The following is a 10413-nucleotide window of genomic DNA, read 5'->3' as shown; positions in this document are numbered from 1 at the left end:
AGTGGCAAAGCAAACCAGACTGGTTTTGTCCTGCTCATAGCTCTGAGCAGGGATCATCAGAAAGGAACACACAGCTCTTGGGCTGGAGCTGAGCTGGAGACCTGGTGTGGCAAGCACTGGTTGCCACCATCCCCCCTGGGTTTTCTTGTCTGGTTTGTTGATGGCTGGGGCCCTGGGCAGAACACTGACAGCCTGGTCTGGCCCCCATGGAAGGAGAAGGAGAAGTTGTTCCAGGTGGGGCTGCTGCTGGAGACACCAAGGACAGCCTCAATGACGACTATCTGTTCCTCAACCTAGTCAGCTGAAGATGATGGACTTGGATTCTGGCACCTTCTTCAAAGACAAGCTCCACACTCAATTTGCGGGTGAGTCCACAGCCAGCGGTATCCTCCCAGATCTGGACATGGCACGGCTTAGCCAGGATTCCAAAGGTTCCCCCTTTGCTGGGGTGGATACCACGAATCTTTCAGTGGGCTGTCAAGCTGCTTTTTGGCTCTGGGCAGCTGCTGAGGGACTGGATGTGCCATGGTTGGCTGCAGGCTGGGCACATGTGCTGTCCTCCTGCTCTCTACCCAAGGCGGCAATGACGGGCAGCTTTGGACAGCTTTGGGCTCTGCTCTGGGCACGGCCAGCATGGCCTGGGCACCACAGGAGCTGGGACAAGGGGTACAGGAACCTTCAGCTTATGGGCAGTTTCTGGTTTCTCTCCTTGCAGCCAGGCCCTGTGGATGCTGAGGCTGCTCTGGGCTCTGCCAGGGCTCTACTGGGCTCTACTGAGAAGGAAGCGAGTCTTCTAAAGGATTTGGGCTGTGACAGGGTTTAGATTGGCAGTCCTGCTTGGAGCTGGCAGGGAACAAAGGAATTTCTTCTTCTTGTTTCACACTAGTTTCACCACAATTTAAAAAAAAAAAAAAAATTGGAAACAACTCCTAAAATCTTTTAAAAAATATTACTGAGGCCAGTAAGGTGCCATCAGCTCCTATACAAAGTAAATAAATGAGTTTCATCTTTCAAAAGATCAGTTACATCTTAATTCAAAGTTACAGAAGATTTTTCACTAATAACTTGGTTTTTGTTTTTACCTTTCACATTTTATAGAGGATTTTTATTTTCCTTTTCCTTTTTCTTTTCCTTAAAACAGAAAACATGCCATAAAAAAGGAGTGTCCTTTGCTCCTGGTTCCCATGTGGAGCAGCTCCTTCCCACTGGCTGAGCTGCGCAGGCAGAGCTCAGCAGCTCCTGGCCCTGCAGGGCTGAGGCTTTTCCCCAGTGCTGGGCACAGACTGATGGAGCAGCACTGCTCAACACGGGGACACACAGAGGGAGCAGGAGCAGCTGCCTTTGTCCACCTGCAGCTCCAAGGGCCCAACTCTGAGCAGACAGGGCTGGAAGATACTCGCAGGCTCCTTGTTTGCTGTGCTGCCCGACTTGTGCCAGCCCAGCTCTGTGTGGGGCAGAGGGAGAACAAGGGGCAGCTCCCTCCCAGCCCCCAGCCCAGGGACCCCTCTGGTCCTGGGGCTTGGGGCAGTGTCAGCACCCACTGCTCCAGCCACCACTTCTGCTGGCATTGACAGCAACACCCAAACTGTGGCTGATCTCGAGGGAGCAGCAGCAGTGCCCGGATCTGATCCCTGACTCTGGGGCAGGGCTGGACAAATGACCCCCACAGCAGCAGCAGCAGCACATGGAGCTGACTTTCAGCACAGCTCCTGCCACTCTCCCCTCCCATGTGCAGTGGTGTCACAGCAGCCTGGGGCACCTGGGAGCCCCCAGTGACAACAGAGACTTGAGATGGGCTCCTGGAGGTTGTGCAGGGAACAGAGGTGGGGACTCCCTGTCCATGTGGAGCTTCCAGATGGAAAAGGCTGCTGTGCCTAGGCAGTTCCAAGGGCAGAGAAAGGAGGGGCTGGAGCCCTTGATCTGTGCCAGTTCCACAGTCCTGGGCAGCAGCGACTGAGCACAGGGGGAACAGGGGGCACAGCAAGAGGGACAAAACCAGTCAAGGTCAGAGACTGGGAAGAGCCAGAGCTGGGAACAGCAGGAACAGCTCCTTCACTGCACCCTTGGAGAAAGTTCTTGGCTGTTTCAAAGTGCTGAAAGGTGTGAAGGGCAGAGAAGAGACCACACTAAACAATGTTGCTGGTTCCACAGCTTCCCCTCTCAGTGTCCCAGAAAGAATTGGATGAACTGTATTCTTCTCTCTGAGTCATCTCATTCAGCATGAGCAGCTGAGCACCAGGAGCTAAAAGAGCCTTAGGCCACAAGAGCTGAGCAAGAGGAGACATTTTGACTAAAGTCATGCTGCCAACATGGACCTAGCTGAATCCAGCAGATGGAATCCTGGAATTATAGAATTCTTTCTGTTGGAAAATACCTCTAAGCACATTGAGTGTGGTCTTCGTAGATCACCGCAAAATGTTGCGTTTTAAATGTAGATGGTTGGAGTCAGTCCTGTCCTAAATTCCCAGGTAGAGGTAAAACCATTCCTAGAGTTTGCTGGCTCTGGAGTGGGCTGAGTTCAGAGAACCGTGAGAGCAATGGGGAAGTCTGCTGAAAGAAGCTGAATCACTGGATGTATCAAAATATGGAAAAATGAAAAGAACTTGTGTGTTTGGGAAGATGAGGATGAATTTTGTTAACAGCACCAACAGAGGGAATGATTGGTGTCAAAATGCTCCCACGTGGAGCAACAGAAAAGGCTTTTAATCTTGAGCTAGGTTTCATTTGTGAAAAGGAAAGAGTAATAATATAATAAATATATATATATATATATGTATATATATATATATATATATATATATATAATATAATAAAAAAAAAAGAGGTGTATACTTCCACATATATATAATGACATTGTAAAATAATGCTCCAAATACTAATTTTTTAGCTTTGGCTGTTCAGGGATGTAACAGTAAATACTCTATAGAAAATGATTGGCTACCTGAACATCACTTGTGAACTGTGTGAAATTGTATACAATGAACAAAGGAGTAAAGGATGAAATTGGCAGTTTTAACAGGGTTTGCTGACACTAGGATATGGAATGCTTTGTCTGCTCCTGTGAAAAATAAAGTGAGTAAGACTGTTGGGTTTTTCATATAGCAGACCATCAAAGGCTGCAGCATTAATTGAACAGATGAAGGGGTTGTTAAAAGAGCACTTGAAAAAAAAATAGGAGACTGGAAGGTGTCACAATGAAAATCCCATCTCACAGATGTGCTCCATACCCTCAACAACTGCCCCACTGGGGGAATGGAAACCCCTGAATGTGCATGGCTGAATCCAATGACAAATACAACCTTGGGCAGTGACACTTGGACTGCCTGGGAAATTATTCCAGTTGTGATGGCCCCTGACAGGGCCCCCCCAGAGGCTGCAGGGCTGGACCTTTATGCATTAGAATTAGTTAGGATAAATCAGAAGCAAATGAGAGTTATAAATACCAGAACAGGTGTCCAAGTTTAGGACAAATTTGGGGAAAAAGAGCTCCAAAGGGCCCCCCCCCCCCCTTTCTTTTTCACAATTCCTTCCTTCACTGAGCTCAGAAAGAATTGTTCTTCTGGTGAAAATGGAAAAAAAACTTTTTTATTAACAAAAATACAAAAGAAACACTCCCCCAACCCAAACCCAGATGAGACGAACCCAGCCGGTCCTCGCCGGGGAGAGCGGCAGAGCCTCCCAAGCCGACCTCCAGCAGCGGCCCCCAAAGTCCAGATCCTCTTACTCCGGAGTCGGTGAAAAACCCTGGAGCAGGGAGAAGGGAGAGAGGGGGAGGGGCAGCCGGGAGCAGGCCCAAAGCAAGCCCAAGACAAACTAAAGTGAGCCCAAGACAAGCAAAAGCAAACCCAAGACAAGCCAACACAGGGGCACAGACAAAACAGCTGGGGGAAAAGGGAAAAAACGGCCAAAGCAGCCAGGGGAGGGGGTCACAGCTGAGCAGACGGCAGAGAGCAAGACACAGCCCACAACCGAAGCGCAGCAAGAGAGAGAGAGCCGGAAAACACCAGCCTAGATAAAACCATCCGAGGGAGGGACCGGCAGCTGCACGGGGAAAGCAAGGAGAGGAGCCAGTCCAAACATCAGCCCATAACATATGTAAATAGCATTAGACACCCCACACTGCAGAATAGAGCTGCTGTAGATTTTTTGCTATCAGCACATGGGCACAGGTGTGAGGGTTTTGACTGGATGTGTTGTATGTATCTTTCTGACCATTCTCCATCCATTCACGAGAAGATCAAACAACTGCAAGATAATATGAGGAAGTTAACTGTGGACAATTGGGGTTTGGATGAATGGTTAGAAGGATGGGGAATACCTGGGTGGTTGAAAGATGTAATCAAAGGGGTTTGGATATTTTTGTTTGTTATTAGCACATTGTTTGTTCCATAAATTAAAGTTAGTGATTCGCTTGATAAAATAAGATAGAATATGATGTGATATGATATGATATGATATGATATGATATGATATGATATATGATATGATACGATTTAGAATATCATAAAAGATAAGATAGTATAAGGATAAGAAATTATCAGAATACAATAATATAAGTCTAAGATAATATAAGATAAGACAAGATAAGGATAAGATAACAAAGACAATTTGGCTGGTACAACAAAAGAAGGGGAATTGTAGAAATACTGAACAAGGTTGAGATGCTGGTGGACATGTCTGTACAAATCGGGGCCTTGTGTGGTGTGCAACAGCCAAAAAACATATTTAGTTGCTATATTTTGCTGTTCAGTTCTTTCTGCATATTTTGCTGCTTGTTCACACGCTTCTTTCACATGCCAGCTGTTTTTGTGCATTTCTTAGTTTAGACCAGTGTTCATAACATGTTCATAACATGTTTCTCATGCTGTGGCATGAGAAAGTTTTAGGAGTTTTTTGATAACTTGTTTGAAACCCCCCAAGGCCGCTGGAACATAAACTATTTTAAATTGGGAGAGAACAAGTTGAAAACACAGAACACCAAGATGAGAAGATTCAAGATAACAGGAGGTGGTGAAACTGCATGTGACCACCAATTACTGACTCTGGGGGGTTTGAATGGGTGGATCAACACCCTAAAATTCCCAATTGTAGAGTGTGTCCCCACATGGGTGATGGTTCTAGAAATGGATAATTAGGGTGAATTATAAACAATAAATCGACTTCTGCAAAATCATATTGATCTGCTGTCCAGAAGTCCAGTTTGTTCCTGCAGGGACTGTGCCCTATTGGGGATGGGGTCCTTCCCTATGTAGAATGTAGAATCTGAAGAAGGAAGAGAGATGAGATAAAGTTGTGGGAGTCCAGACTGGCTCAGCAATTTTCTTATACATCAAATAGAGAGAGGCCAAGAGCTGCTTTTTATCTATACTGTGGAGAACAAACAGAACAAGGGAACAGGACAAGAGAGTCAGTTTTATTTTCAGTTCTTGTATGTTAAACTAAAGGTGTTTGTTTTTGCATTTTTGTTAAAAAAATAGCTGGAACTTTAAGAATGGTAAAGGTATTTTAATAGTATTAGGTATTTTAATAATTGAAGGTATAATAAGGTATTTTGTATTTTATTTGAATATATATCACCTGTATTTAGTGATTTGTTATTGGTCAGATATGAGTGGACATTTATTTAAATGTCAACATTGAGTTTTAATTTTCCTATAGTTAATGGTTTTAGAGAAGCCAGTTTATAAGTATTTGCAATATTGTCAATATAAATCAATAGATTTTGAGTTGGATTTTAAAATTTAAATTTAGTTTCTGTATTTAATTTTAAAAACACTGTAATAAGATTGTATGAATTCTATATTACAGAATGATTTTGTTTTCTGTTTCATTGTTTCATTTGAAATCTTTCAACATTTTAAGTAAGTTTTGGAAAGCCTCCAGATATGTCCTTGAATCAAATGTATGAAGATAATCAGTTAAATTGTGAACTTAATATTTCTTTATTTTCCTTTTATTAATTCTCTCTTTTATTTTGGCAGGTCTTTTGTGACCTGGCACTGTGCTATCTGATGGTTTTGAATATTTTGAAGAATTCCAGAAAATTATTTGAGCTTCATTCTCAGAAAAAAAATTTAATGTTATGGTTTTCCTGAGTTGTTATCATAGAAGCACTGCAGTGTCTTGCCATGTTCAAAGTATCTTACTCTAAAGATGAATTTTAGAGAAAATGAGTTGCTAGAGGAATTTGATTTCTTTTTGAAATGTTTAATTGTAACTTTGTTGTTAAGAGTTGTGGTTTATTTCTTTAATAAGAAGATGTCAGGGAGTTCTCTTCCAATTAGAGTTTAGGCTCGGGCCAAGCCATGATTCTGACTGAAAGAGAAATTGTGTAAACCCAGGTGTTTTCTGCATCAAAATAATATTCCAGTCGTTTGAATTGACAATTTGACTTATCAATATAACAGCTGAAGCTGACTTTGAAGTGAATTTGGTGTTCATTTTCCGGAGATAACCATCTAATTCCTCATTGAATCAAGGTTTGTCAGCTGTCTGCAGACCCTGAGGTGATGACGCAGTTTTTTTTAAATTGATAATTATCTAATCTTGTAAATGTATGCCTGTTATTTAAAGTATTGTTAATTATTGTATTATGTTTACTTGCAGAAGATTGTAAACTTTGGGTTTGTTTTCTTTGTTAGATAATACTTGAAATAATAGTACAAGGGAAAATTTTCCAGTTTTGATCAAAAATGTAGAGACAGAGAAAGTTGAAAAGCTTACAAAGTAAGCATTTGGGGGAAGGGTTCTGTTTCTGTCTCCGCAGAGAGAGGACGGAGATGGTTGAAGCCTGCAGCAAGATTGGAACACCACAACATATAGCTTCAGTTGTCAAGGAGCAAATGACGGAAGTTCTTCAAGAACAACATGAAAAGATTTTTGCAAATTTTAAGAAGAAAAAGAATCCATCTAAAGGACAATGCTACGACTGTGGAATTTTTTGACATTTTGGGAAAAATTGTCCTCAATCCACAAAGACTTCCAAGCCACCAGAACTTTACCCTAGATGTCGCAGAGGAAGACATCTGGCAAGTGAATGTTATTCTCTGACGGATGTGGACAGAAAACCATTGCCACTGCCAAAAAACATGAAGTGCAGGACCATCTTGTGCTGCGACAGAAATGATGGCAGTGCAACAAGGAACAGCAACAACACCGGCACAGACAATACAGTTGTCGGGGAGCGTCAATCTGACTCCCTCAGCAGGGTGTTAGGGGACATCCCCTGGGACAGGGATTTGCTGCCCAGGAATGCAGTACATCCTGTCAGATTCAAAAGTGACTTGTTTTTTTTTGAATGAAATATCTGCATCTATACGTACAGGATTCAAAGCACCGTGCCGAAAGAGACAAGATTTTTTGATAATAGGCAGAGACCAGTGCAGCAATTTTGGACTGACAATGTATCCTACTGCTGTTTCAGCAGACTGCTTCGAAGAGATGACAATTTTAGCAAGGGCTCTTCGACCCCCATTGACAATTCCACAAAATACTCAACTGGCAAAAGCGATAGCTCTGCCATCGCATCCATTGGAGCATCAAGCAATGCTGGCGATGGGCAAAGGGCATCCACACTACAATGACCATGTCGAAGTACACACGTTATGGTTGAAGTACATAACCCATGAACAGCCAACTATTACTTGGGACTTGATATACAATAACAGGAAAATAACCATCACAGGGATGGTGAACACCGGACGTGACAGTGATTTCATATATTTTCTGACCTCGAGAATGGAACTTGATTGTACCTTTGGACCAAATCACAGGCATTGGAGGAAGTTCTGTATGCCTCCAAAGTGAAAATTCAATGACATTCACAGGACCCGGACAGAAGACAGCTATTACTCGTGTAAAAGCCATTCACTGTATGGGGAAGAGATCTCCTTTCACAGTGGAACATGTACCCGACAATGGATTTTTAGTAGGACTTACTGTGGCACTCGCCACTCCACCCCGATACGTGGACTCTTCACCATTCCATTTAGTAGTGTTGGGAGAAGAAACACAGCTATATGGTTTGATTTTTCATTAGGACGAACACAAAAAAGACACTCTTTTAATTATAGAATGGGTTTTCCTATCTTACAGATCTCCAAGGACAATTCTTACAGATTCAGAAATGACAGTACAAGTGATAATATAGGGAAGAACAAGGTTGATGACAATAATGGGCAAGGACTTTTCAATGAACAATGCGGCAAGGACCACAGATTTCTACAATACCAATGAATCAAAAAATGGATGAGGCAGCAGCTTGGCCTCAATCTCAACAAGTAATACCTTTGAACAGACAAATTCCTACAGAGACACACAGACCTGCAACAGCAGCTCAAGATACTTTAGTTGATTGGACAAATATTTGAATGGACTTGACAAGAAGCAGAAAATGTCCTGCAATTGGGACTGGTGAAATAGCCATGCCAGTGAATTATGACCCACAAGGACAAAACCAAAGATGGCAAAAATTAAATCATGATTTAGTTAAAAATTTTATTAAGGCAATTAGAGATTATGGACTGGGATCTTCATATTTTAAACAGTTTTTAAAAGGTATTCTCAATGAATATGACTTGACTTCATGTGACATGAAATCTCTTGTGTCATTGATACTTACTGACACACAAGGACTTATATGGGAGCGAAGATGGAGAAGAGCTTTGAAGGAGCTGCGAAAGAAATACCAAGGTGGTGCTCATGCTAACCTCACCATGGCAGAATTAGCAGGAGACCCTCCTCACAATGATCCAGCCTGACAAGCCGCCAAGATTCCAAGGGGAGTGTTGGCAGACATCAAGGAAAAAGGATGTGAACTTCTCTTCAAACAAGATTTAAAAGACTTAAGGACTGACAGTGAAAAATGATTGTTTATATGCTGTTTTATCTTATTTTTTGTCAACTGTATTAGGTGAAAAAGAGGATTTACCAGTGATGCAGCCAAGGGAGAGTGTTTGGGAAAGTTTAGCATGACAGTGGGGTTGGAAACAATTTGTTTGAGGCATTCCAGGCAAAAAAGCCATTTTCAACATGTCTGGCGGGATTGACAGTGAAAGAATGGTCCATTCCGTAGGGCATCCCTTCATGGGTGATGTGAGTTGTGACAACTCCTGTGAATGGATGGCATGTGTGGGTTCAATTTCTCCCTGTGGCTGTTTTCAATCCAAAAGAATTAGAAATTTTTGGTTCAACAATGGATTTTGGAATTGTATGTGATGTTTTAGGGGTGAAAAAGAACCAAACAATGGATGTTACTCCGAATTAGAATGTATATAGCAATTATATTGTAGTCTCAAACAAACCATCCTTCTGAGTTCTAGCATAGTTATTGTGTCTGGATGGTCTGTTTGACCTTTTTGATCTTTTACCTTTGTAAAAAGGAATTTTGAAAGTAGGTTTTTATATATTAGTGGAGCTTATTACTATTCTCATTGCTTTGCCATGCATCATCCCATGCACTTGGCACGCCTTGAACAAAGCTGTGAAAAGGGCTCTGGACAAAACCATGAAGGAGGTCTTTTTGGTGCAAACAGAGGGGGGAGATGTGGGAGTCCAGGGTTTTTCCCTGGCTCCTTTGGGGGTGAAAAAACCCCCCTGGCAGACCCCTCAGAGACCCCTGAGTGCTGCCCAGGAGCTGCAGGGGCTGGATTTGGCTCCTTGGGAGAATCTGCCCACATTGAGAGAAGAGACACAGAAAATAATGATGAGTAGAGTGTAAATTAGAATGTTAGAATGTAGATAAATAGGTTTTCTTGAATGTTTATGATAAGGGACACGTGGCCAAGATGGAGAATTTGGGGGGTGGACACCTTTTCCTCCTTCTTCTCCATGTCATCCATGTTGGGTGACACGTTGGCCTCTTGGATTGGTTGGGGTCAGGGCTGGACCATTTAATAAAATTGTATTGTATTGGTAAAATTTTGTAAACATGTAATACGTAGTACTAACTATATAAGATAAGCCCTGCCTTGACCAGGCAGATTCCACCATGGATGCCAGGCTGAGCAGACCGCTGCTGGCCAGGCAAAGTGTCCCAGAGATAAGAGATAATAAACAGTCCTTGGGAAAAGAGAAAACCGTCTTCGGCAGTCTCTCTTCGGCGGCTTTTGGGGAAACCAGAGTTTGAACCACCCTTCGTGCCCCTCTGGGGTGATCTCGGGGAAAAGGAGGAACCCCAGACTGGGACATTGGAGATTGTTGACTTTTGAGATGATCTCTAATTTTTGAGGTTTGATTGTCTGTTCGGTGATTTTCCATCCAAGGTATTTCCAGGGTGCGATTTCTTGAATCTTTGAAGTGCTGACTTCGAGTCCTGCTTTTTTTATTTCTTCGATCACACAAGCATGGACTTCTTGCAGTTCTTGGTTTTTTGCGGAGCAATGAGCAAATCATCCATTTGGTGTATGATTCTTG

The sequence above is a fragment of the Erithacus rubecula genome, assembly GCF_903797595.1.
Source record: "Erithacus rubecula genome assembly, contig: scaffold_242_arrow_ctg1, whole genome shotgun sequence".
In the NCBI taxonomy this organism is placed as follows: domain Eukaryota; kingdom Metazoa; phylum Chordata; class Aves; order Passeriformes; family Muscicapidae; genus Erithacus; species Erithacus rubecula.
This window is presented reverse-complemented; position numbering follows the sequence as displayed.